The following is a 27,231-nucleotide window of genomic DNA, read 5'->3' as shown; positions in this document are numbered from 1 at the left end:
CATCCAAGTAAAGCATCTGGATCAGCCCCTGGCACCAAGTCTGCGCTCAGCAAATGTCAGTCATCATAACTGGGTGCCCAGCTGGATGTGGAGGCCACCGACATCAGAGCCTCAAAGGGAGCTTGAGCGCTTCAGCCTCCCCTGCAAGGCCTGCTCAGCAGGCCCAGGAGGAGCCGGCCTCCAAGGGCACCGGGCTCTGAGAAGCTCTGCCATTCAACTCCAAGGTCCCCCTGCCAGATTACCTGCTCCACAAGAGCAGAAGTTTTTCTCTGTTTCATTAGTGTGTGTCTGGTGCCTGGAGTAGTGGCCAGCACCAGTCATGGTGGGCTTCACAGGTACACAACCCATGCCTTCACACAGGGCCCCATGCTCAGAAGGGCCCATGCTTGGCTCAATGCTGTCACCATCTTGAAATTCTTAATTTTGAACAGAGCCCTAAAAATTCTACAGCCAGTCTTCTGCATAGATGACACCCAATATGTATTTTGGAATGACTGAGTGAATGAATGAATGCTGCTCTGTGGTGCCATTTCTCTCATTTTACCCTGAGGGTCTTGGATTCCCAGTCTCCTTTTTCAGATAGGGAAACTAAGGCTCATGCAGTGAATGGACTCACCCAAAATCACCCAGCAGGGACTCAAACCCAGGCCAGGCAGGCCCCAACGCCCCAGGTTCTGCAGACTCCTCTGGCATGGCAGGGGCAGCTGGTCTGTGCCAGGGGGAGCCACAGCCAGGTGGGTGTTGGAGCATCCAGACCAAACAGCAATCACTGCCCTCCCCATCAGAGCTGCTCCACTTCCCTTTTCTCAGCCAGAGAAACTGAGGCCCAGCTCAGGGTAGGAGCTAGCCTGGCTTGGCCAAGGTGCCTGCCTGGGAGGCAGCCTGGCTGGGTGCCCGGGCAGGGGGCGGGGGCCTCTGTGAATTGCTCCTCAGTCCCTGCCGACCACAAGCGGGTTGGGTGAAAGGCGGCTGCTCCCCGCCCGCTTCCCCGCCAACGTGGGCCCAAACAATGGGCCTTTGTGCCCAGCGTGGGCGGGTTGTCAAGGTGCGCAGCCCTGGCCCTGATCCCTGGCCTTGGCCTCCATGAGGGCAGGGGGCCGGGCCAGGGGGCCTCAGGAGCCGGGAAATCCAGCAGACGAGGGAGCAAGGTCTCCCTGAGACTCTCACAGTGAAGGAAACCAAGGTACAGAGAAGGTGCAACAGGAACCCAGAGACACACAGCACACAGGCCTCAGAGACAGGTCGGGAACCTGGGACGCCAGCCTCTCTCTCGCTGTGGCCTGCGTGTCCCCACCCTGCAGCAAGGGGCTTGGGCATCCCTGCAGCTAAAACTTGCCCTCAGGAGGTCAGCAGAGCCAGAATCCCCCTCCTTCTCTCTTCTTGCCTCCCTCACCCCACGTCCCCCTTCCTCAGGGGCTCAGCCCAAGGCCCCCATCTCTGGGACAACTCTCCAGATTGCATCCTCTGCAACATGCTCGGAAAACGTTGCCCCCTCACAGGGCCCCACCTAATGGGCTCTAGAGCTCTTCCCCCCAACAAGATCGTGCGCCCCAGGAAGCCACCTGGTCAGGTAGGCGCTACCATGAGCCCCAGTTACAGGAGAGGGGGGAGGAGCTCACCCAGGGTCACCCACCTGGGGTGCAGCAGGGTCCTGAGTGGTTGGATTCCAAAGATTTCTCATGACTCTCAACTCCATCCTGTGTGTGTGCCACAGGAGGAAGACGGGCAAAAGACCAGTCCCCACCCTTCTGCTACCCACCCTCTGGTGGGACAGAGACGTCAACAACAATAGTAATAATAATAAGAGGCTGCCAGTTATTGAGCACTGAATAAGTGCTTTATGTGCAGAATCTCATTTCATTGTCACAAAATCACTGAAGGCAGGTACTGTTATTATCCCATTTTACAGATGAGGAAACTGAGGCTCAAGCAAGGCCACCTGCCCAAGGTCAGCCAGCTAATAAGTGGATTCAGATCCTGCCCCAGTCCACTGGATATCCCTGCTCACTCAACTCTCACAACCACCTTGCCAGGCAGTTTTTATTTATTTATTTTTTTTGTTTTAAGATGACCGGTAAGGGGATCTTAACCCTTGACTTGGTGTTGTCAGCACCACGCTTTCCCAAGTGAGCTAACCGGCCATCCCTATATGGGATCCAAACCCATGGCCTTGGTGTTATCAGCACTACACTCTCCCAAGAGAGCCACGGGCTGGCCCTGCCAGGCAGTTTTAATGTCCCTAATTACAGATGAGGAAACTGAGGCTCTGAACAGCAAAGTCACATGCCCATGGTCACACAGCTAGAAAGTGGGAGCAGGAATTCACATGTGGGCTTCTGACCACCAGAGCCCAAATCTTGTTTCCTTTCTCCCCCACCACAACCAAGTTCCCTAAGTGTCCCTTGAACCCATCTGCATCACCAAGACCTTCATCCCCATCTCCCACCTGGACAGACCCGACAGCCTCCCCACTGTCCTGTCTGGCCTCACCCAACACATGTCTGACACTCATGAAAAGCCAGAAAGAGAATCCCAGTTGGGAATCAGCTAAATGTCCACGTGCAGGAGCTTGGAGGAGAGCACTGTGTTCTGTTCACACAACAGAGCCCACAGTAAGAATAAATCAATGCATTCGGCTGCCCTGCCAGCAAGCACAGACCTCCAGAGCAGGTCACGGAGTGGGAAAAAGTGACTTGCAGAAGGAAATGTACAGGGATGCCATGGCACAGTCCCACCCACAGCTAGAGCAGCGCCCAATTCTTCAAGGATGCATGTGTGCATGTGCGTGTGCATGTACGTATAAAAGTATGTATGTGGCACAAACACTTTGGGAAATTGGCCATAGCTACAAAAACTAAACATGTACATACCCCATCATCTAGCAATTTCACTCCTGAATATGTACTAAAAAATGCCTTCTTATGCTTGCCAAAGGATATGCATGAGAATGTTTATAGCGGCACTATTCAAGATAGCGGAAACCAGAAATAATCCACATCTCCATGGTCAATCAGGTGATTAAACAAACCACGGCCTGTTGAAACAGTGGAATACTATAGAACAGTGAAGGGACACAAAACATGGATAGATCTCCAGGGATAATAGTAAGCGAAAGCATCAGGTACAAAAGAGTGTGCCAGAATGATTTCATTTGTATGAAATTCAAGAACAGGCAAAACAGATCTAGGGTGATAGAAATCAGAACAGTGGTTACCTTTGAGGGGAGCTTCTGGAAGCTAGAAATGTTCTATGTCATGATTTGGTGGTGATCCCACGGCCATCCAACTGTACAATTAAGGTTTGTGCATTTTACTGTGTGCAATTTATACCTCCATCAAACAAAGAATAGAAGGGTGAAGACACATGGGAATCACTAACACCTATCCAGGGTTCCAGTAACTTCTAAGAGAGATATAGTTGGGCAGGAGCACACAGGGGTGTCACCTATACTGGATGTTTCCTTTCTTAAGCTGAGTGATAGCTTCATGGAAGCTTATTTTATTATCCTTTAAACTTTTGTGATGTCTAAAATATTTCACTGAAAACCAAACAAAAACCATTTCCACAGCTTCTCCTACTCCACGGCGCACAATGGCTCCCTACTGCCTCCAAGCTAAGGCCCACCCTCCTTTGGCGTGCCATTCAGAGTCTCCTCCTGGGCCTCAACCTGTCTTTCCAGCCTCTTCTCTCACCCCTCCCCACCAGCCAAGCTGGTCTCCGCACTCTTCCCCTAACACGCCTTAAACATTCCCATCTCCACGCCTTTCCTCCCACCTGGATGCCTTCCCCATTCCTGTCTACCCGCTCTGTGCCAGGCGCTATGCCGAGAGCTTTAGGCTATTAACTCCTGAAACCAAGGGCTCAGCATGGGGAAGCTGGGGCATTGCTTTCAGCCCTAAATAATCTCCATCATCACCCAAAGCCACCCCAAACAACCCAAGTATAAACAGTGGTACTGCTGCACCCACACTTTCTAAGACAAATCTCCCCATACCCCAACCATCCCCTGAGCCCCTCCAGTTTAGAAATTGTGGCCCACCACTGGATTTAACCCTTATTCATCCTTAGGGGTTGGGTCTTTATCGTTCCCATTTTCCATAGGGGGAAACTAAGGCTGAGAGAGGGCCAGTCATTTGCTCGAGGCACTCAGCAAAGACTGTGTTGCTCCCAAGATCTTTTCCTTCTCTGAGAGCTTCCAGTCGTGACTGGCCCCCAAGCTTGTTTCTGCCTCAGGGCCTTTGCACTTGCCATTCCTTCTGCCTGGTATACCCTTCTCCTGGATACCCCCAAGCCCAGATCATTCTGGTCTCTAAATTCAAGTCAGAGTAGACTTCCCAGACCCCTACTCCCACTCCCAGTGTAAAGTAGCCCTACACCAGTCTTCTCTATCACATAACCATATTTTATTCTGTTCACATAACTTAGCACTATTTAAAATTGTCCTGCATGTTAATTTATTCACTTCTATATTATCAGTCTCTCTCCCTCTCTCTCTCTCTCTCTATCTCTCTCTCTCTCTCTATCTCTCTCTCTCTCTCTCTCTCTCTCTCTCACACACACACACACACACACATACACACACACACACAACACACACTAGAATATAAGCTCAATGAGGCAAGGATTCTGTCTGTCTTGTTGACTGCTATGTCCTAGGGCCTAGCATAGCAGATGCTCAGTAAATGACCTGGAAGAACACAAATCAGTGATTGTGCCTGCTCAGGACCATGCAGCGAGGACAGGACAGAGAAGGGATTCAGTGACCAGCTGGGGCCAGATCTTTGCTCCTAATCACTCAGCTCTATCCAGGTCCAAGGCTGCATTGGATCTAAAGTAACAGGAAAGATAGGCAACACTAGGCGAGACTGTGCAGCCCATCAGATAGGTTGAAAGGGCCCCAGGTTCCACTGAAAACATAACATTTTTGCTGTTAGTATTTTCAATATTGTATGATGACCTTGCATTATTATTTTTTTTAGTATGCAGTTTTATCTTTGTATTTTAGCTCCCTTTTTCCAGGTTTGTAGCATTTTCACAGACGCTTATAAAGCTCATATGGGCCCATAGGGTAGAGATAAAAACAGACAGGGTCAGAGAGAAAGAGACCAAGAGACCAAGACAGAAGGAGCAACACAGACAGAACAGAGAGAAACTGGTGGACGTGGAGAGACAGATGGATTAGAGAGAGACAGAGGTGATGATGTTGACAGAGACAGAGAGAAGAAACCAAAAGACAGAGAGATCTGACTCCCACATCTCCTTACATAACATGAACCTCAATAACAATAATAAGAGCAGTATTTACTGAGCACTTTTACTATGTGCGAGCACCGTGCTAAACACGTTTATGTGAATGATCATGTTTGATTCTCACAACCACCCTGTGATGTCAGTGCTCCTCTTCTTGTTTCAAAGACGAGGAAGCTGAGGCACAGAGAGGTTACCCAACTCACCCTCAGTCACACAGCCAGCTGGTAGGGAAGCCAGGAGTGGCCTCAGGCTTGCCCTACACCCAAGGTTGAACCATAATCTCCAGTCTTGGGGGTTCTGGGTTTGTCTGAGGGCAGCTCTTCTCAAATTTGGCTGTGTCTATAAATTCATAAGGACTTGTTAAAAGCTGATTTGACAGGGCTGGGCTGCAGTGGGGGGTGGGGTGCAGGACTCTGCATTTCCAATAGACTCTCAGGTGGGGTCAATGCTGTGGGTCCCAGACCACACTCTAAGTAGTCAGGTCTAGAGGAGTCTGTCACTCTGAGGACCCTATGGCCACACAAGGGACAGAGAGAGCTCAGAGCCAGCAGCCACTCCAACTAACCATCATCCATACCCACAGGCCTTGGGGCCATGTGGGCCCCTTTGGTTCAGTTTTCTCTTCTCAGTACTTCCTGATGATCCTGGGAATTCCCCGTAAGGTGACTGTCCTGCACAAAGACAGCCGCACAAAGATGTTCATTGTGGCATTGTTTATAGGAAAGACACTTTGGAACCACCTAAATGTCTACCAATAAAGGAACATTAAATACACTGGGATCCGCAAAGCCATGAAAAATGATGGCAGAGCAAAATTCAAAATGAACATGACTTTTCACCCAGAAATTCCACTTCTAGGAATATATCCTATGGATGTACTTGCACATGGCCACAAAGATGTTTACGCAACGCTCTCTGATGCAATTTGTAGTGGCAAAAGCCTACAAGCCGCCTAAATGTCCATCAGTAAAGAACTGGTTTGTTAAATTATGACCCATTTCCACAACGGAGTAACACATAGCCCTAAAAAGGGAGGAGAACACTCCCTATGTACCAAAGTGGAATATCACCCAGATCTACTGTTAAGTGGAAATAACAAGCCACAGTATTAAATAGTGTATGTAGTCTTCTCACATCTGTAAGAACACTAAAAGAAAGAAAATATACGTCTTTGATTATGTGTTCATAGAACCCTTCTGGAGAGCAATGCAAGAAACAGTCTCTGAGGATCTGAAAGGGTGAGGACAAGGGCAGGAGGGGACGGACCTTTTACCAAACACTCATTGTACCTTTGGTGTCTGGTACCATGTGAACATATTATCTATGGACACAAATTAATAAAAGTTAACATTTTTACATGATGAATGAGTGCTACATTATGGATGTGCGAAAATGCTTGTGGTAAATGATTGATGGAAAAGGAGGACATAATTTATATATTATTCATAGATATCCATGTATGTAGGTATAGAGAGAAATGTCTGGAAATATTACCAAATTGCTAACAACTGAAGTTGCTACTATTTATGTACTTACATATATTAATTCTTTTAGTCTTCACATAATGGAGCAAGGTGGAGGACTGGTATTATCCTCATTTCACAGAAGGGGAAACTGAGGCCCTATAGGTGGACTGAATGCCTAAGGTCTCACAGCCAGGGGAGGCAGAGCTGGGATTTGAACTCCAACCACGAGGCTAGAGATCCCTCTCAATTGCAAATTGAGTGATTTCTACTTTTTGCTTTGAAATTTTCAGCATTATTGAAAGTTGAAACAATGAACTCAAATCTTTCTTTCCGGGCCGACCCCGTGGCGCACTTGGGAGAGTGTGGTGCTGGGAGCGCAGCAGTGCTCCCGCCGCAGGTTCGGATCCTATATAAGGATGGCCAGTGCGCTCACTGGCTGAGCCGGGTACGCCGGTCACAAAAAGACAAAAAAAAAAAAAAAAATCTTTCTTTCCCTCTCCTTCTTTTTCTCTCTTTTAAGAAAAAAACCCTCATGACACCCCGTGCCCCCCCAGTCAGAGCCCCCTTCCCTGGTGCTCACATTCCCCTGGGGCTTCCCTTTGCAGCTGCTGATATAGAGAGCCATGAGGGTGGTTTTTTAAAAATGATTTGTTCTATAGTCAAGCAAGGACAGGGAGAATGTTCCAGATAAAAGGACACCAAAAAGACTTGCCATCAAATGCAGGGCCCAGTCCTTGATTGGAGTCCAGATCAGAAAAGTAAAGAAAAGAAAACAAACAACAACAACAAAAAAACAGTTATAAAGGACATTTTGGAGCAATCTCAGTAATTTGAATATTAGGAAACATCATTGTATCAATGCTAACCTTTTCAGGTGTGATAATGGCTTTGCAATTGTGCTGAGGACGCCGTTGTTCTTCAGAGATGCACACTGAAGCATTTAGGGTGAAGGTTAAGGATGTCTGCAAATGACTCTCAAACAGTTCAGCAGCAATCATGCAGAGAGTGCGCGCAAGAACGCACGCTGGTGTTGGCAGTCGGGGATCTGGGGGAAGGAGAGCTACTGCGGTTCGTTGTGAGGTTTTTGTACTTTTCTCTAACTTTGAAATTTTTCAAAACAAAAAGTTGGGGGAGATTGGTGGTTGTCAGGGACTGAAGGTGGGGAGGAGGATTCACTACAGCGAGGCACCGGGGAACTTTCTGGAGTGATGGAAATATTCCATATCTTGATCGTGGTGGTGGTTACACAACTGCGTAAGTTTGTCAAAATTCATGGAACTGTACACCAAAAAAAGGTGAATTTTACTTTGTGTAAATTGCATATCCATAAAGATGACTTTAACAAAAAAGATAAGGACAAAGACCTTGTAGAACCCCACTGCACACCACACAGGCTCTGGGAAGATGGGGACCCTGCCTCAAGCCAGCCTTCCCTGAGCCTGTCCCACAGTGACCCAGGGATTCAGCAACACACCGGGGCTGCCCTCCAGGTCCTGGGACCCACAGCCTGGCCTTGGGAAGCTTCCTCCTGAGCCTCCCTGGCCTAAATCCAGGGCCTCGAAGTTTCCCCAGGGCCAAGAGACACGCACTGAATGACTTCCTTGCTGTGTGCTGGAGAAGGCAGGTCTAGGCACCCCTCACGAGGCACTGGCAACTCTGGCAAAGACAGAGGGTCAGCAGGAGCCATTGGCCATCGCCCAGTCCACCCCATCACCACGAGGTCACAGCCAGAGAGCTACAGAGGCCAAGAGGAGAAAAGCAGCTTGCCCGAGGTCACACAGCAAGTCAGGCAGCCCTTCTGGGATGGATCATTCTAAAACCAAAGCCTCAGCCTGAGATGGTCCCATCCAGCCACGCTCATTTCTCAGGTGGGAAGGCCAAGGCCCAAGCCATGTCTCTGGAGCCCCAGACTCTGCCATTGGGGTCGTATTTGGTGTGGTTCCCACAGGCTGGTGGTGGGGAGCATGGGAGGGTGGGATGTGAGCCTCCATTCCTGACCGTCATTCTCTGCCATTCCCGCTGTCCCCTCCCAAACTTCCTTTGCTCCAACCTCATGGGGTGGAGGACCAGACACAGGGGGCAGGCAGGGGTCCCACACCCACCCCCCACCGCCCCAGGGAGCGCCCACATGGCACAGAGCCACAGATCCTGCCCAGCCCACGAAACTCACCTCACCCAGAACCTGTTTCAACTCCTCCGGCTCCCCTTGGCAGCTGTGGAGGCCTCATTAAGTGATGCCAGCCTCCCACACACCACCCAAAGAAGGGGAGGGGATGCGCACCAACAATGGGGCCCTATGGCACCATCCGAGGCCCCACGCCATCCCCTGAGACCCCCGGAGGCCAAGATGGGCACCGAGGAGGCACCGTGCCAGTGCCAGGCTCAGGCTGGGGAGCAGGGGCCTCGCCATGGGACACAGGACAGGCCCCACCACCTCTCTCCCTGGGCAGGTCTGCTTGGGCCCCATGGAGTTGTTTAACCTCCTTAATTAACCGGCTATGATTAAGAGGCCACCTTGGAAGGCCCCCGGGGCTTCAAGGAGGGCTGGGGGCCTGAAATTGGGGGTAGACCCCCCCATCGTGGCATGCGCAGAGGCTTCCCCCCTGTGGGATGAGGAGAAGGGGCCCTCATCCCACTCCAGAGATTCAAGGCAAAACAACCCATCCTCCCCACATCAGCTGTGTGGCGCTGGGAAAGTGGCCTCACCTCTCTGTGCCTTGGTTTCCACTGGGAGGGAGGGCCGGGTGGCGATGAGACTTGATTAATGACTGTTTGTGAGAAGGTCCTGGAGATGCCGCTGATAACAGGCCCAGCTATTATTCTGGGAAGGCATCGAGGAGTGCCTGAGCCCATAATTACTGAGAGGATGAAAACAGTGAGGAACAAGGAGGCCTCGCCCAGCCCACTGCCCCCCATGCCCGCCCTCCTGCCCTGGCAGAGGCCCCTCCTCAGGGCAGGAAGACCCGGGAGAGGAGGCCTCAGAGCCCAGCCTGGGCCCTGGGCCTTCTATTTCTCCTCTCAGCACCTAAATTCTTAAACTATTTCCATCCATTCCTTCACTTATTCATTCATCCATTCCACAAACATTTATTGAGCACCTACTATGTGCCAGGCAGTAGGATACAGCAGGGAGCAAGACAGACATGGTTTCTGCCTACAGGAACTCAGTTCCTGGAGGAGGCAGATAATAGACAAACATGAAAAATCAATAGAAGGAGCAGAAGATTAAAAAACAAAAAATGGGCAATGAGATAGGGAAGAACTGGGGTGACTTTAGCTCACGTGCTCAGGGAAGGCCACTCTGAGGAGGGGGAGTGACATTAGGGCTGACAACCAAATGATGAGATGAAGTCAGCGTGAGAAGAGTGTCCCAGGCAGAGGGAATAGCATGTGCAAGGGCCCTGGAGTGGGAAACTGGTATGTTGGAGGTGGCTGGAGAAGAGGGTACGAAGGGGAGAGTTGTAGGAGGAGAGGTCGTATAGGTGGGGGGTGGGGAACAGATCATGCAGGTCTTTGGGGATGCAGTGAAGAGCCTGGGCTGCATCCTCAGGACAAGAGGGCAGCCAGGGGAGAATTTTGAGCATTGTAGGGAAAGAGGGGCTCCTCTCCCCTGCACAGTGTGCAGGGCCAGCTCAATGCACACATGCAGGCCGAATTAAAGTTCCAGTGGCTGAAAATCCTAATAAAGACCACGCTGCCTGTTTGTAGAACACTTTCCTACTTGAGATTCAAATCCTGGACTCACCACTGCATGACCTTCGGCCTCAGTTTCCTCTCCTATGAAATGACAACGATAACAGATTCTTCCTTTGAAAAGGGGATGGGCATTCCCAACCCATATGGTGATGATGACTTAAATCCCCACAAACTCACAGAGAAAAAATTTCCTGGGCACCTACTGCATGTTTGGGGTGAGGGGTGCCTACAGGAAGGAAGCACCTGCCCACCTGCCATGGGGATTTTGAAAAGGACACCCAGCTGCAACTAAGGTCTTTGGAGCGTCAGTTCCTGGGTTCAGATCCCAGCTCTATCCCTTAGAAGCTGTGTGCCTTGGGCAAATATCTTTGACCTCTCTGGACCTTAGTTTCCTCACATATAAAATAGGATCAATAATAATCCTACCTCTAGAGGATGTCGTGAGGATTAACTCAGTTAATACATGTACAGCAAGTAAACAAGACCCGATCCAGAGTAAGTGCTCAATTTCTGGTCATTTTTTAGTATTAATTTTCTAAATTCTCTCCTTCAGCTCCCACCTGTCTGCCTCCCACCAACACCCCAGTGCTGGATTCCTCACTTACCACCCAACAAGTCCAGTCTCACCTATCAGCTCTCACCTACCAGGCAGCCAGGGGGATGTTTTAAATCACATTTCTCCTCTGCTCAGCACTGCAGTGGGTCCCCACTGTCTCCAGGCCAGAGTCCTCAAAGAGGACAGAGTATGTCCCCCACCCACCTTGGGTGCCAGCCCCATTCTCCCACTCCGCCCTCCAGCCTGAGCAACTTTGGGGCCTCGGAGTGCTCTGTCCATCCCGCCTTGGCCCCTGTGCACATGCTGTGCTTTTGCCCAGAATGCCCTTCCTCCCACTCTTCTGCCTGAGCCCACTCCTCCTTCTGTGTGGAATCATCTAGAGCTCCCCAGGGCTGCCATATGCTGCTCACTCAGAGCCCCATGCTTCCCCAATTATAGCACCTGTCAGAAGGACATGTCAGAGTCCCCAGCTAGACTGGGAACACTTGAGGCCAGATCTGAAGCGTCTGTTTTCTGCAAGGCCTCAAGGTAGTAGGGAGGTTTGCCAAGAGGAATAAGCATTTAAGGTAGTTGAAGTGGTTGACTTGAGGCAAGCTGAGATGAGTTGAGTTCGACGGAGTTTAGATGAGGTGAATTGAGGGGATTAGGTGGAGTTAAGCTGAGGCAAATCAGGCTGAGTCGAGTTCAATCAAGTCGAGGTGATTTTTCAGCTGATTGAGTTCTGTTGAACTGAGGTCAGTGGACTTAAAATGTCCAAGATCAGTGGACTTAAAATGAGCCAAGATGAGTTAAGTTGTAAACGGAGTCAAGGTAAGTTGAGTCGAGATCAATTAACCTGAGTTGAGTTAAACTGAATATAAGTGAGTTGAGTTTTGTTGAGTTGGAGAGTCGAGTTATATCAAGTTAAGCTGAGTTGAGTTGACTTAAACCAGTGTTTCTCAACTTTTTTTGATTCCTCCCTACGGAGCAACTTTAGACATTTTTTCCCTAATCACCACCCTGTGAAATTTTAGTACCACAAATACACTGTGTATCTGTTTACCTTTGGTATGTATATCTTTGCTTTAGACATAAAAACATTCCTTTTTTTCCACCCCACAAGAATCAATTTCCACCCCCATGGGGGGCAATATCCCCTGATTGCCACTGAAAATTCATAAACTAAGCTGAGCAGAGGCCAGTAGAGTTGCTCCTATGAGAAGGGGATCCATCTTGTCTTCCTGGAGGAGGGGGTCTCTAGCGTGGACTGTGGCCACAGAGAGGCTGAGGCAGAGGCCAGGCCAACCTCAGTTCAAACTCTCCCTCCACCATGAACAGTCCCTTCAGCCCCTCCCCCAGCGCCAGCCCCCACCTGTGAAATGAAATATAGTAACAGAAGGAACAACAAACCCACAGGCCCTGAAGTGGGTACGAGCTCAGTGTGTGGAGTTTCGCTGGAGGAATGAGGAAAAGGGGGATAAGAGAAGGTGAGGTCAGCAGGGCACCATCATGTTGAACTTGTGGGACGTGGGAGGAGTTTGAGCTTTATCCTAAGGGCAATGGGGAGCCATGGGAGGATTCTGAGTAAGGGAGGGACAAGACCTGCATGGATGGAGGCCCTTGGATGGAGCCTGAACGGACAGGTCCAGGACGATGCATCTGACTGACTGAGCCAAGTCATGTGTCCATGCTCTAGCTGCAAGGGAGGCAGAACATGAGTCTCTAAGAGAATATCTGCCACCTAGAGCAGGGAGTTCTCCATGCATAGGAAGGAGCTCAGATTCTGGATGGATGGAGAAAATGCCTCAAAGAGCCCAATAGTAACAACAACAGAAAATTAGGCAGAGTGCTAGGGGGCTGGCGGGTGAAGGGAGAAAGGCCCAGGCTGGGTCTGATGGGGGCTGCCTTCACCCCAAGACTCCCACCCAGCCCCCATACATGCAAAGCCACTCCCCAGTCCCCAGGTGGGATGGGGAGCCCTGAACACACAGCTGGGTTCTGGAAACTCCTGCCAAGAGCTGCTGTTTTCACTGCACGTGTTGCCCGCTTTCTTTAACCATTAGAGGCTGTTCCAGAAGCATCCATGGTGGCTCTCAAGGGGTCCCGTGGGATACTCCCAACCCAATGCATGCACCCAGAGATTCCACCCTTTCAGAAAGACAGGTTCCAGAGCCAGCAGACCCAGGCACCCATCTCAGGCTAGTGATGTCACTTCTCTGAGCCTCAGTTTCCTCACCATGAAAGGGGTGGAACCATCCCCACCTCACAAGAGAAGTCACCTTTCCACCCAGGATATCAGGGTGGCCTTAGGCTGGTCATCAGGGACACAAAGATCCAGATTTTTCTCATGCTGACCATGTACCTACTATGTGTCAGGCACCAAACTGGGCACATGATAACGTAGGGCCGTGTGTAAACCCATAGCAGCCAGGGGGCAGAGAAAGGACTCAGTCTAAGAGAGAAAGGACTTCAATCTGCCTATCACTTGAACCCTGCTCTTAACCACTAGGCTATAAGGCCAGTGAGTGCCAGCCACCACTCATTGAGCACCTACTGTATGCCAAGCATTGTGCTGAGCACTTAACCTGCTTTATCCTCAAAACTAACTTCATGAAATAAAACCAGCTCCATGTCGAGGTGAGGAGGCCAAGGCTCAGAGAGGTGAGGGGCTCACTTGAGGACAAGAGATGTGGAAAACTGAAATTTGCACCCAGGCCTATATAAAGCTAAAATTCCAGTACTTTCCACTATGTTGACAGCAAGAATGAAAATAATAGCTCTCATGTATTGAGGGCTGGCTGTACACCTGGCCTTGCTCTAGACACTGGATCTGCATCATCTCACTTAGTCCTCACTACACCCTGTGAGGGGGGTGCTAATACCACCATCTCCATTTTCCAGATGGGGAAACTGAGACTCAGAGAGGTATGTGAACTTGACCAAGTTCACACAATGGGAAAGAGGCAAAGCTGAGATTCAGCCCTTCATCTCCCATCCGCATACCTGGCTGTATTCACACCTCCTCCACGAAGCTCCCAAGACTCATGCCTCTGCCCCTATTATGCACAGCCCCTTAACACTCTTTGGGCTTGTCCACACATTCATTTGCCGTGGGCTGCCAATGCCATCTTTTCCAGGATTTTTACTTTGACCTCCCCTAGTCCACCCATCAGCCTAGCCCTCCACAGAGGACCCTGGATCAGCCAGAGCCCTGCATGCACCATGATGACCATGTCCCCAGTCCAGGCCTCGTGTCTGGTGACCTCAGCCTGTTGTGGTGAGAGTGGGAGGGATGGGGAAGCAGTGGAGACAGTTCTGTGGGATGATGGGACAGCCCCCCACACACACACACACACACTTCCCTCCTGCTCCCTGGGAGGAGATTTGGCAATCAGAGAAGGCAGTGGTTTTACCAAGAAAAGGAGGAAGAAAACACAGGCAAAGGGCAAGAAGCTCATGGTGTGGGTGAATCAACACCAAGTGGATGGGAGGAGGCCTGCAAAGTAGACTCTTAGGAGCTGCTGACCTAAGAGAGGGGTCAACAGCCCAGGAGGGGAGCCAATGGCAGAAGGACCTAGAAAAGACCTCAGCAGAGAAAGAAGGGATACACATATTTTGAACACCTGTGTACCAGCTCAGACCTCCTCGACTCCACCAGCAGCCCTGCAATCCACATCCCCGCTTAATGGGACAAGATACTGAGGCTCAGAAAAGCAAAGTGACTTGCCCCTGGTCACACAGGATCTAAGTGGTGGAGCTGGCATTCAAGCCAATGTTTATGGCTCAGAGAAGGGGTTAAAACCACAGACTTTATAGTCTTTATAGTCAAACCTGGATTCCAGTCCTGGTTCCCTCACTTGTAAACATGGGCCTTGAGCACGTGACTTCTCCCTGGGCCTCGGTTTTGCTATCTGCACAATGGGCATAACAACATGCCAACCTCATAGATTGTCGGGTGGAGTCTATGAGCCAGCACAGAGACTATCTCAAATCAGAAAGGGGTATTGTGTGGCTTGCAGTGTGGGCCCTGCTTGAGGGCCCTCACTGCAGGGAGCTAAGTCCCTTGCAGAATAGATTTTCCAACCATAAAACATCTCTTTATTTTGAACTAAATAAAACCTGTCTGTCCCAGGGAGAATCCAGCTGGCCTTGGACTTCCATGCTTTGTAAAATGGAATGAGGCTGCTTACCTTGTGGAGATGGTTCATTTCACTTGACAAACATTTACTGAGCTCCTACTGTGTGCCAGATAGTGGTCTAGGCACTGGGGACACAGAAGTAAACAATTCGACAAGGTCCTTGATATCATAGGGCTGATGTTCTATGGAGAGGAAACAGACATTAAACATGTAAACCCCTAAAAAATGTAACCACTAGACAATCATTTGTTTGAGAAACCAATACCAGAGGCATCCAAATAATAGAGAACATCTAGAATGTATTTTTCTGATCCTCCATTGCATAAACAAGATGATGTTCCTTCCCATCTCAGAACCATCTATGGCTCCCACTGTCTTCAGGATCAAATCACAATGCCTTAACACAGCCACTAAGTCTCTGTGTGGTCTGGTCCTGCAGACCTATCTGACCTCACCCTTTGCCCACTCTGCATTCTGCTCCAGCCACATGGGCCTCCTCACTGTTCCCTGGACATGCCAAGATCTTTCTGTTCTTGGGGCCACGGCACATGGTGCTCCCTCCACCTGAAGCTCTTCCTCTCACTCTCCAACTGGTCAGCTCCTCCCCAAGACAGTCACATCTGGGTCCTGTCTCGCCTATCAACTTTGCTCACTTGGCCTCTTTCCCTGGTCCCTGCAAAAATCCACGCAAAATGGAAAGAAAAATAGCCAGGAAAGAGCATGAGTCATTTGTTTACAGGCACTAATTAATTACTAAGCTCAGAAACTTGATTTCCATTCTTTCTTTTTTTCCCCTCTCTGCCCTTTGAGAATGTTTGGAATCCACATTGTTTCCCAATGCAAAAGTATGTCAAGTTTATTTTTAGCAAATGCACATGATGGCTAGGACTGTTATTCATCTCCCTCCCCCCCCCCAACATCAGTGGGGAGCTGGCCATGGAGTGTGCAGTCTGCTTTATGCTCTTCAGATGTGGCTCCTGGGAGGCCAGCTGGTCTGCAATGGCCCGTTGGGATCAGTGGGACCCAAGGTGGGTCCAGAGCTGAGGGACTAGGGTTAGAGATCCTAGGCTGCAGTTTCTCCTCCAGGCCAGGGGCAGCACTGTGGAGTGGAGAGGCAAAAGGAGGAGCAATTTCTCCCAGGCTGGCTGAGCAAAGGCTTTTCCCAGACTAGCAAGTGGGCAGCTTATGTATTTCAGTGTCTTGACCTTCCACTTCTTGTCTTTAGCCTAGTTGGTTCACCTTTGGTTCATCCAGGATGAGAAAGGCCTCTTGCTTTCCCTGCCACCTCCACCCATCAGCCCATCCACTCACGCTTCCTGCTCTCGGGACCTCAGAATGGGGAATAAGGGCATCCTTGTCGTGGGAACTCTTTCCAGAAGCTTCCTTCCAAGATGGCTGCTTGGACCTTTCAGAACCTGTTCTCCAACTTTAATGGGGCCCAGCAGCTATGGGGAACCTGCTTCTAGCTACCTCAAGGGGATCAGAAAGGACCTGTCTCTAACAGGTACTGTTACCCAGCAATAAAGGTGACAATATGGCTGTGAAGCAAGAGACTATCACCCCCAGAGGGCAGGGACTATGTCTGTCATGGTCCCTCTGTGTTCCCAGTGCTTAGCCTACAGGGGGTGCTCAATAAGACTTCTTGGATGACTGTGACCTGAGTTCCAGGCTCACTCTTCAATATCACTTGCCTTTTCTGATCCTCAGTGTCCCATCTTGCAATTGGGCAACTGTTCTCTAAACCCTAGAGCAGAGGTTACAAACTCAACTGCCTGCAGGCCCCAGGCAGGGACATAAAATTGAAATGGGTGGGAGGCAACTGCGGTCATGTCCTGTCTAGTGGGGACAGCCACTCCTCAGCCCCAGCACCCAGGACTACGAGCCCAGAGTTCTTGCATTTGCCCATGCGCAAGAGAAGCCAGAAATCTGGATGTTTGTGCACAATGTCCTAATTTTTCAAGTGTTGGTAACTCATCTTAATTTTCAGCAAAAGCACCATACAGGCCAAACCCAATGCTTCTCAAGGCTGGCCCAGCCCACGGGCCACTGGCTTGAGCCTTCGGTGGTTGGTGTTTGTGGCTCACCAGGCCTTGGAGCAGGCCCGTCATGCCCAAGCCTGGGACAGCGGCCTGGATGGAGAAGGCAGCACCAGCCTCACCCCATGTGGGCGTAGCTATTATCCCAGCTTATGGGAGGGCTGGGACGGACTCGTCAGTGCTGGGGCTCTGAGCGTCGCCTGCAGAGCTCTGCCTTCCCTTAATTAAAGATCTGATGATAATCTAGGTGGAGTGTGGAGATAGGTCGAGAATGAGTTAGCAAACTGTGGCCAGCTGATTGTATCTATTGTAAAAAGCCCAGATATGATATCAGATTAGTACACTTTGTGTGCCTATTATAACACCATGTCATTATGGGACGTGTTATAATTAAGGCCTGAGTGGGCCCCCTCCTCTCCCTGACTTTGCAGGTCTAGGCACAGCGTCTCCTCCTAACTCCTTCCTGGCCAGGATTGGCCCTGCAATGGGGCATCCGAAGCATACCTTGATCAAGCTGCTGTTGAACACATCCCACAGGGTGCTGGGCCCTGTGTTGGGGTTTGAGGGGACAGCAGGGGAGCCAAGGCGGCTCTGTCCCCAGACAGCACACAGTCTGGAGGAGGAGAGGCCCATAATAAATATGGAAACAGACAAAACAAGTCAAGATTTGGGAAGTGAGGGAGGATCAGGGTAGAGGACATGGGTGGGGTTGGGCGGTCAGGGGCCACTGGACAGGGCGGTCAGGGAAGCCGTGACCAAACACAAACCAAAGGAGAGTGGATTCTGCTCTGGGCACCATCCTCAAGCCATCAGCTGGAGAAAGGGGCCTCGTGATGTTTGCCGAGGAATGATCTGGGCCCAGCAGCCCCCACTCCTGACCACCCATTTTTGAGTCAACAAATCTTTGCTGAGTTCCCAGGGAGCATCAGGAACAAAGCAGACAACAGTCCCTGCACTGAGGAAGCAACATTCTAAGGAGGGGGACAGACATCAAGCAAATAGATGAACAAGTGTATAATATGAGGGCAAATAGGAAAGAAAGATCAAAGGTGGAGGTGACACTTTAGCAGTAGCCAGGGAAGGCTTTCCTGAGGACGTGACACTGACATGAGATCTGAATAAAGAGACAAATCCAGCTGTGTGAAAGGGCTGGGGGAAGAGCATTCCAGGCAGCAGGATCATGCCTGGAGTATTGGATGAATATTAAGGAGCCCAGTGTGGCTGCAGCAAAGAGCGAGGAAGAAAGAATGGCGGGTGAGGTCAGAAAGGCCATGGGGAACAGATCAGGCAGGGTCCTGTTGCCCCTGAGAAGACTTTGGGTTTTGATCTGAGGTGGGAGTCATGGTAGGTTCTAAACAGAGGAAGGACAGGATCAGTCTGAAGTTCTAACAGGATGCCTTTGGCTGTGTGGGGAGAGCGGGGAGTGAGGGTGGAAACAGCAAGGCCCGCAGGCAGACTACTGCAATAGTCCAGGCAGGAGAGGATGGTGGGCCTTGAATCCAGATGCAGAAGCAGTGGGGGGGAGGGCAGGAGCCGCACGGAGAATCTGGCTGATTCTGGTTGTAATTTAAAGGTAGAACTGGCAGGATTTCCTGACCAATTACTGGATGTAGAGCAAGAGATGAATCAAAGGGCAACCCACGGTTTGGTCCTGAGCACCTGGAAGGATGGAGCTGCCATTTTCTGAGAGCGGAGGGCTGTGGTAGCCCCAGCACCAGGGCCTGTCCTCTGTCCACCCCCTGAAAGCTCCCTGCTGCCCCCCAGCCCAGCCTCTCAGGTCAAGGCCATGGAGGGAGAGTAAGGAGCAGGCCCCACCCAGGCCTCTGGGCAGGAAAGGGGCACTCAGGGCCTAGCCACAGGATGACACAACACTTAATAATTTCTCCGCTGAGTTTTGCAATGGGCATCCTTTATCGACAGGCAAAGGGAGAAGGATTTTGCAACTGCCCCAACGGGTGATTGTGGCTGATGCCAGGCCAGAGGATATCAGGCCAGGCCAAGGGGATCTTCTTGACCCATGAGGATTGAGTCCCAAACAGGCCATCCAGGGCTGAGCCATCATGGGTGGCATGGAGGGCTTCAGACCCACAGGTTCAAATTTCAGCTCTCCCACTTGGCTAGTGACCTTGGGCAAGTCACTTCCCCTCCCTGGACCTCAGCTCTTTCTCTGAAAAAAAGGGGAGCAACTACAAGAATTATTTAAATGGGGCTGGCCGGTTAGCTCACTAGGTTAGAGATAACACCAAGGTCAAGGGTTCAGATCCCCACAGTGGCCAGCCACCAAAAAAAAAAAAAAAAAAAAAAAAAACCGATGCACCGTTAACATGTAATGAGTGCTTACTGTGTGGCCGGCCCTGTACTGAGTACCCTTTGTACATCATTGGGCATCATCGCATAATCCCCATTTCAATGCTTAAACTGTTATTTTCCCATTTTACAGATGGGGGAACTGAGGCTCAGGAAAGGAAGTGACTGCCCAGGTCACCCAGCCTTCGGGGTGGAGCAGGGACTCAGACCCAGGCCTTTCCAACCCCAAGCCCTACACTCTGTTGTTAGGAAGTCACTGCCACTCTCTGAGGCTGTTTCCTCATCTTTAAAGTGGGAATTTATAAGCGAAATGGGAATTAAGCAGCACCTCCCTGATGGGATTGGTGCCAGGCACCGGGGGAGCCCTTGAACCCAATGGCCATTATTATTACCAGGACTGTTTTTAGGGCACACAGAGTTTGTGGTCACCACCACCCCTTGGGGTCCCGGCCCCTGTCCCCAGCCCTGTGGGGCACAGACAGGACACAGGCTTTAGAATCACACATTCCTCTGTCCATATCTCTCCTCCACCTTCTTGCTGTGACCCCAGGGTCCCCTGTCCACTGGGGGCAATAATTCCCACCCACCAGACAAAACTGCCTCCAGGTCAGAGGAAGCCTCTGGGGCCATGATAATCCCAGTGCATCAGGCACCTCAGGAAGGTCCCATGAAAGTGGCTCATTAGCTCCCATTTGAGCAGAGGACACCAAGGCCAGGCTGGCAGAGTGACTCGCCCAGGACATTTGGCCAAAGAAAATGGGGTGGGGATGCAGTTCCCACTGGAAGGGGACCTCCAAATGCTCGAGGCCCTGATACGAAAGCCCTCCTGGCAAAGTCTGTTTTTCTGTCTCTATCCCCCTCTGTGTCTCTCCAGCTCTCTATTTCCCTCTGTATCTCTCAGACCAGATCTCTCATGTGTCTCTCTCTGTCTCTCCCCCATATCTCTTTGTCTCTCCTCTATGTCTGTCTGTCTCTCCCTCATGTCTCTGTCTCTTCCCTGTCTCTCTGTCTCTCTCCCGTGTTTTCCTGTCTCTCCTTCATGTCTTGTCCCTCCATCTCTCTTCCATGTCTCTCTGTCTCTCCCTATATCTCTTTGTCTCTCCTCTATGTCTCTGTCTCTCCCTCATGTCTCTGTCTCTTGCTTGTCTCTCTCTCTCCCGTGTTTTCCTGTCTCTCCTTCATGTCTTGTCCCTCCATCTCTCTTCCATGTCTCTCTGTCTCTCCTTCAAATATCTCTCCCTCTCCCCTTTGTGTCTCTTTGGATCACCGTCGGCATCTCTGGCCCAGGCTGCCTCTTCCCACACACTCGTCCTCTGGGCCCACCCACCTCCTCCTCATTCCCAGCTCTATAAATATTTACAGAGGTTAAGATGTCTGGCCACCTAATTTGCTTGAAACCCTCACCCAGCCCCACCTCCCTCTTACATCCACCACCCAAGCGCTCCCCAGGGAGGGAGGGCCGGTGGGAGACCCCCAGCCCCATGACACTGGAAATGCCCCCAGTTCTGGGGTTTACTGCTCGTGGCCAGACCTGGCCGCAGCTGGGTTCCCCTTCACTGGGCTCTGCCCACAGCCCTGGGGGCAAATGCTGCTGATTGGCCCGAGTCAAGTGCAGCCCTCTCCCTCCCTACGGTGATTGGCTGAGGCTGGACGAGGGATGCATCTGTGGCCGGTGAGGTGGGGAAGTCTGCCAACCAGCTCTAGGAAGGGTTTCCTCATTCTTAATAGGACATGTGGGGGCCTTGTCCTGCCTTGGCTGTATCAGGAAAAAATGGCAGGAGCTTTGGCAGCTGTCATAGAGCTATGAGGAGCTGGGCTGAGTGGAGATGGCAGAACCATGAGATGGAAGAACTAGGGGCTTTGATGATATCCAGCCCCCCAACCTCCAACTTGCTCAGCTATCTATTCATTCAGTCATTCAACAAATATTTATTGAGCACCTACTGTGTGCCATACCCTATGATGGGTACTGGGAACATAGTAGGGAGCAAAGTTGACATGATTTCTGCCTTACACTCTGGGGTAGGAGATAGACTTTAATCAAACAATCATCTGAACAAGTGTAAAACTATGGCCCTAATGAGGACTGCAAGGGGAGACCATGGAGATTAGATCAGAAGTGGGGAAGGGGGACACGGCGGGGTGTCAGGGAAGGTGTGCCTGGGGACATGTCTCAGGTCAGGTTGCCCAGAAGCAGAGCCTGAAACCGGGACTGGAATGCACATGATTCATTACAGACATGCTTCTGGGAGCAGGGGACTGAGCAGGACAGGACAAGGAAGGGCTACGCTCAGATGTTGTCTCAGCTGATCTGATCTCACGGAGAGCTTTGGAGCATGAATCGCACTGTAGAGTTGATCTCATGTTGAAGAAAGAGGGCTGAGATTTTGGACCCCTGATTCCATCATCGATTGCATCTACTTCTGATGTAGATGGGAGGACCTCCCAGATGAGGCAGCTCCTGCTCAGTGAGGCCGTTCTCTGGATATAGCCACTAGCTGGGATCCCATAGCAGCCAGCATTGCATGGCAGTGGGAGACAAGAGCGGAACCCAGAGAAGAGAATCTGGGTGGGTCACCACAGCATGCACTACAGGAGCTCCCCTGACCTGAGATCCGGGCAGTAACTAAGTGAAGAAAAGAAAGGAAAGCATTCTGGTAGAGGAAGCAGCATATGCAAAGGTCCTGAGGCAGGCAGAAGCAGGGGACACTGAAGCAGAGTGAGTGAGAGAGAGTGTGTGGCAGGAGATGAGGTGGAGGGGTCGGCTGTTATGCCAGACCTGCAGGGTATGATGAGGTTAAACTCTATTCTGAAGGCAGGAGGAATCATGGGAGGCTGTGGAGCCTAGATTACGGTCAAGCTCGGGTTTTTTAAGGCTCTGTCTGGCAGCATGTGGAGAATAGATGTAGGGCTGAGACTGGGTGCAGGAGACAGGCCAGAGGTCATTGTACTCATTCAGGTGAGTCACCCAAGCCTGGATGGTTGTGGGGCAGGATGCACAGGGAGGTGGATACTGGGCAAGGCAAGGCTTTAGGGGGTGATAATAGTAGTAGTTATCAATCACTTCCCATGAGCCCACAACAGCATCCCATTTAAGCACATTCCCATGAAGTGGAAACCCTTATTATCCCTGCTTCATAATGAGGAAACTGAGGCACAATGAGATTGGTAACCTAGAAATAGCTGAAGCCCTCACTTGCCAGCACTTTCTGCCATCTTCAGAGAATACCTCCACCCCCACCTCAGTGGGCCCCAGGATGGTTGTAAACCTCAGGCATTCAGGGACCTAGGAGGTCAGTCACCCTGGATCCAACCCTCCCCAGCTGGGGACTCATGGGAATCCCATCACAGGTCACCAACCACTTTCTCCTTTCATTCTTCTTGAGAGGTTGGTGTTACTATTACCCCAAGGTCTCCCAGCCAAGGACCCCATTTCTATCCAGTGTTTTGCTCTCTCTTGCAGGGTGGGACCCCATCCTGTGTGACCCAGAGACCCAGAGAGAGACAGGGACTTGCCTGAGGTCAGCACGTCCCTGGCACGGGTGCCTACAGCTGAGGGAAGGCCACCTCTGTCCTGAGCTATTATCTGCAGCTGGAGGGAAAAGTACAATGGGACACCTGGCACTCCCTGATACGGTGACCTGTGGTCCCAGCCCCTGCAAGGACTGACAGGCCATGCCCAGCCAGGAGATAAACGCGATTCTGGCCAGTGATTCATTACAACATCCCAGCCAGGGCCACCCCGTGGAGTCTGAAGACAGGGAAGCAGGCTTTTGTGGGGCTGGGGCTGGGGGAGGGACAGTGAAGGGGGTGAACCCAGGGCTTAGCAGGGTCCCTTCCTAAGAGTAATCCACACTGTGAAAAATGTCCCAGAAGCTTCCTTGATGGCCACTGGCTCGTTGGTGAAGCACCTGCTGTGTGTCAGGTCCTAGGGACATGGCAGTACCAAGCAGACTGGGTGCCTGCCCTCATGGAGCGACAGTCCCACAGGGAAGGCAGGCATCTAATGAGGAGTGCCATGAAGAGAACAGAGTGGCCAGCACTGGCCCGGAGAGGGACAGGGGACTGCACAGCATGTCCAGGGAGGCAATCAGGGGCCTCCCCAATGAGGTCACTTTGAGCTAAAGCCTGGAAGATGCATAGGGGAGAGCACTGGGAAGAGGTGGAGGCAGAACGTGCTAGGAGGGGACACAACATGTGCAAAGGTCCTGAGTTGGGCCACGTGTCAAGTGTTCAAGGAATAGAAATAAGCCACAGGTGGGAAGGGGGAAAGGAAGGGCCAGAGTGATGTGAGGCCGGAGCAGGAGCAGATAACAAGACTCCCCTCGGCTGAGGTGAGAATGTCAGATTTTAGTTGAAGGGGCCATGGGGAGCCACAGAGGGCTTTAGGCAGTGATAGGGGTGGATGATAAGGACGGAGTCCAGTGGCTCACTTCAGCTGTTACACAAAATGGCCTAGAGTGGCCGGAAGTACTGCAGGTTTGAAGACCTGAGGGTCCAGGCCTCTGGGGCTCCCCCATTCCAATATGCAGGATTCCAAGAGCCAACAGGCCTAACTGGAGTAATCTCAACCCTTCTCATGGCCCCCTGGCTGCATGCCCTCACCTGGACCTCCTAGGGAACATTCCAGGCTGCGATTATCTCAGTTCTGAGCACTAATTAGCTAGGTTTCACTTCAAGCCTTCCTGGGTCTGCTCTGAGAGGGCCCCCTGGGGAGGCGGCTGCCAGGTACACATCCCCAGGGAGGACTGGAGGGGCCAGAAGTGAGCGGCCCTGCACTGGGTCCTAGGACTCCTAGGACCTGCAGCTGGAATCCAGAGGTGTGGAAGTTTGTCCTGCCAGGATGCCTCTAGAACCCGCACCCTGCCCTGTGCATAGACCCTCACTTTCCTCCCCCAACACTCCTGAAGCCGGTCAGAGTTGACCCAGCCCACAGCCTCACCCCACTCCATGTCCTTCCTCCTTGCTCTGATTCTTTCTCTCTCTCAGCCCGAATGACTGCCTCTTTGTGTCTCTGTCTCTATCTCTCTTTCCCTCTCCTTTCCTTTTCTGTCTCTCTTTTTCTGTATCTCTCTTTTCCTGTCTTTTTCTATCACTTTCTCCTCCTGCCTCTCTCTAGCTCTCTCTCCCTCTCTCTTCCTCTCTCTTACCCCCTCTCTGACTCCGTCTATCTCTCACCATCTCTCTGTCTCTATGCCCCCACCTGGGCTCAATGCCCAGCCATTCCCCCTCATCCCCAACTGGAAGCATGGGCAGGGGGCAGGGGATGCTTTTCTGTTCCCAGCCCCTCAGGGGCATAAAGTGATGGCAAGTGTCCCTGAGCAGCCTCCAGGCAAGGGAGTGAGGATGGTGCCTGCACAAACTGTTCCAAACCTGCTGGGTTTTCCATCTCAGTCCCACCCTGACCTGGGCAGCCCCCTCCCCAGGACCCCACCCTCCTTGGGCCAAGTGGGGTTGCTAGAAGGTGAGGCTTGACCAGGAACCTCCTGGGAACTGGAAGCCGAAGGAGCAGGTTTCCTGGGCCCTCCACACTGGCCCAGCCCCAAGCTGGAAACATTATGGCCCCATTTACATATGGGGAAACCGAGGCTCGGACAGTGCCCACCACAGACTTAGGGTCACACTGTTATCAGGGTCAGAATTCGAACCCAGGACTGGGCAAGGATTCAGACATAACCAAGGGCTTCAGTGCGTTGGTCTCCCTCCCACTCCCAGACCCCAGTTTCCTTCCCCAGGGGCCACCCTGGTGTGTTTCTTGTGTGTCCTTCCAGAATCGTCCATGCAGACCCATCTCCCTCTTCCTGTTTGTATCTTTTTACACACGTGGTGAAACAACAGGCACTGTTCTGCACCTGCTTCTTCACTTGACTGTATCTTGCAGATCTTGTCTTATCAGAACCTTCTTGCTTATTTTTAACCCCTTGCTGTGTCCTCCAGGGAGGAGACCAGCATTAATGTACTTAACCAGCCCCGCTCATGGACATCCCAGTTGTTTCCAGTCTTTTCTTTGCTACAGAAAATGTCATAGCAATCGCCATGTATCCGCAACACGCACATACATGTTCACACGGGGCTGCCAAACTGTAGGATCAAATAGTCCTGGAAGGTGGCAGTGAGTCTTAACCAAGACGAGCTCAGAATCACAGGGCAGACTTGTTAAAAATACAGATTTCTGCACCTGCTCCAAACCACCTGAAGCACAATCTTTGTGTGAGGAACCTTGGAATCTGTATTTTTAGCAAGCACCAGGGAATGAGGAGACTTAGAGAGGGGGGCTGTGGCAAATGGTGAACAGGCAGTCTGGGTTTTCAAGCTGTGTTCCTGGCCCACAGGGCTCCCAGGGACACGCAGGGCTGGGCCCCTGCCCCACACCTCTTCCATAGCTCCCTTTCACTCCATTCATGTGGTGAGGCTCTGGAAAACCTTGGGGGTAAGTAAAATGGGATCTACCCATTAAAATAAAAGAAATAATGAAGTTGAAAAACCAATAGATGGGGAACCAGAGGCAAAGTGATGCAAACAGTCCAGCCCAAGACTCCACAGGCCTTGGTGTTAATATGTAGCAAGACTGGACTTGACCCTGGATCTCCTGATTCTTGGGCAGGCCTTTCCTGTGGCTATGCCACCCCACCCTGGTCCAGTCCCTTGTCAGCTATCAGTCCACTCATCCACCCACCCATCCACCTACCTTCCCACCCACCCATCCCTCCTCTACCTGCCCACTGCTCACGCCATCCCCCAGCCATCCAACCATCCATCTGTTCACAGACACAACAACCCATCCCCCATCCTCCCTCCAGTATTCACTGAGCTGCTATGAGCTAGGTCCCATTCTCAGTGCTGGGGACATAGCCATCAACACAGCAGACCTGTTTCCACCCCAGGAGCTCAGCACTTACGGGAGAGACTGACCATAGATTGATGATCACACACGTATAGACCCCCAAACAGGGGTCATGGCTTGGACCATGCACAGGAATGGACGGGAGTCAGTTGGGGGGCAGCCAGGGAAGGTCTCTTTGGGTGAGGCCCTCTCCTCTGAGACTAGGCAGTGAGTGCGCAGGTACCTAGTAAAAAGGGAGAGGAAAGGCATTCACCAAGGAGGGAACAGCATGGGCAAAGTCCTAAGGGTGGGAAGAGGAATAGCAAGTTGGAGGGATGGGGGAAGTCACTGCACCTGGAGAGGAGGGTGGGCTGGGAGGTGAGGAGGAGACTGAGTATAGGTGTAAGCAGGGACGATCATGCAGTGACATGCTGGCCACAGTAAGGACAGGGTCTGATTGGAGCCCCAGCTGCCACAGATAGAGGATCAGAGGGGCCTGGGGTAACCACAGAGCAAAGAGACCACCAGGCCAGGAATCAGACTCCCCCAGGGAAGAGAGAGGTGCTGGAGGCTGGGAAGCTCCACTCGGGACCAGGTCCCACCTCCTGCCCTGCTGCCTAGGAGAACCCACCCAGGCCTGCCCTCCTGGTCAGAACACTGTCTCCCTGGCCCCCCACCAGCTCCTCCTCCCACTCACCTGCCCTTCCTGCCCCATTGCAGGGGGGTCTTCCCCTTCCCTGCCCCCAGCTCATCCTGGAGAACCAAGCTCTCCATGGCGGGGACCAGGGTAGATAGATCCCCTCTGCCATCATCAGCCCATCAGGAAACCTATTAAAGCTTACCGGGTCACTCTGTCCAAAGCCCCCATGTACCCTCTGCTGTTTACTGAGTGCCTCCTGTGTACCAGACTGTGGGCTGACTACTTTCCACCAATTCTCCCATTTTGTCCTCACGTCCTGCCCCCAGCGAACACCACCTA

General features: G+C 51.6%; 1 long non-coding RNA gene across 2 annotated transcripts in view; it reads right to left on the bottom strand.

Annotated features, from left to right (window-relative positions):
- Positions 1-26,471, bottom strand: part of LOC134388022 (uncharacterized) — a 46,851-nt gene extending 20,380 nt beyond the window's left edge. The window contains exons 1-2 of one of the 2 annotated variants that reach the window (XR_010024614.1): positions 26,342-26,471; positions 15,138-15,268 (exon numbers count right to left, since the gene is read on the bottom strand). This is a non-coding gene — a long non-coding RNA (uncharacterized LOC134388022). Of the gene's footprint in view, positions 1-15,137; positions 15,269-15,541; positions 15,651-26,341 lie in introns of those variants that run through there. The other variant, XR_010024613.1, reaches the window with a different exon arrangement.
- Between the last annotated feature and the right edge of the window lie 760 nt (positions 26,472-27,231).

Source organism: Cynocephalus volans, chromosome 1 (genome assembly GCF_027409185.1).
Source record: "Cynocephalus volans isolate mCynVol1 chromosome 1, mCynVol1.pri, whole genome shotgun sequence".
NCBI lineage: Eukaryota > Metazoa > Chordata > Mammalia > Dermoptera > Cynocephalidae > Cynocephalus > Cynocephalus volans.
The sequence above is the reverse complement of the archived record's forward strand: the minus strand, read 5'-3'. Positions and strand labels throughout refer to the sequence as shown.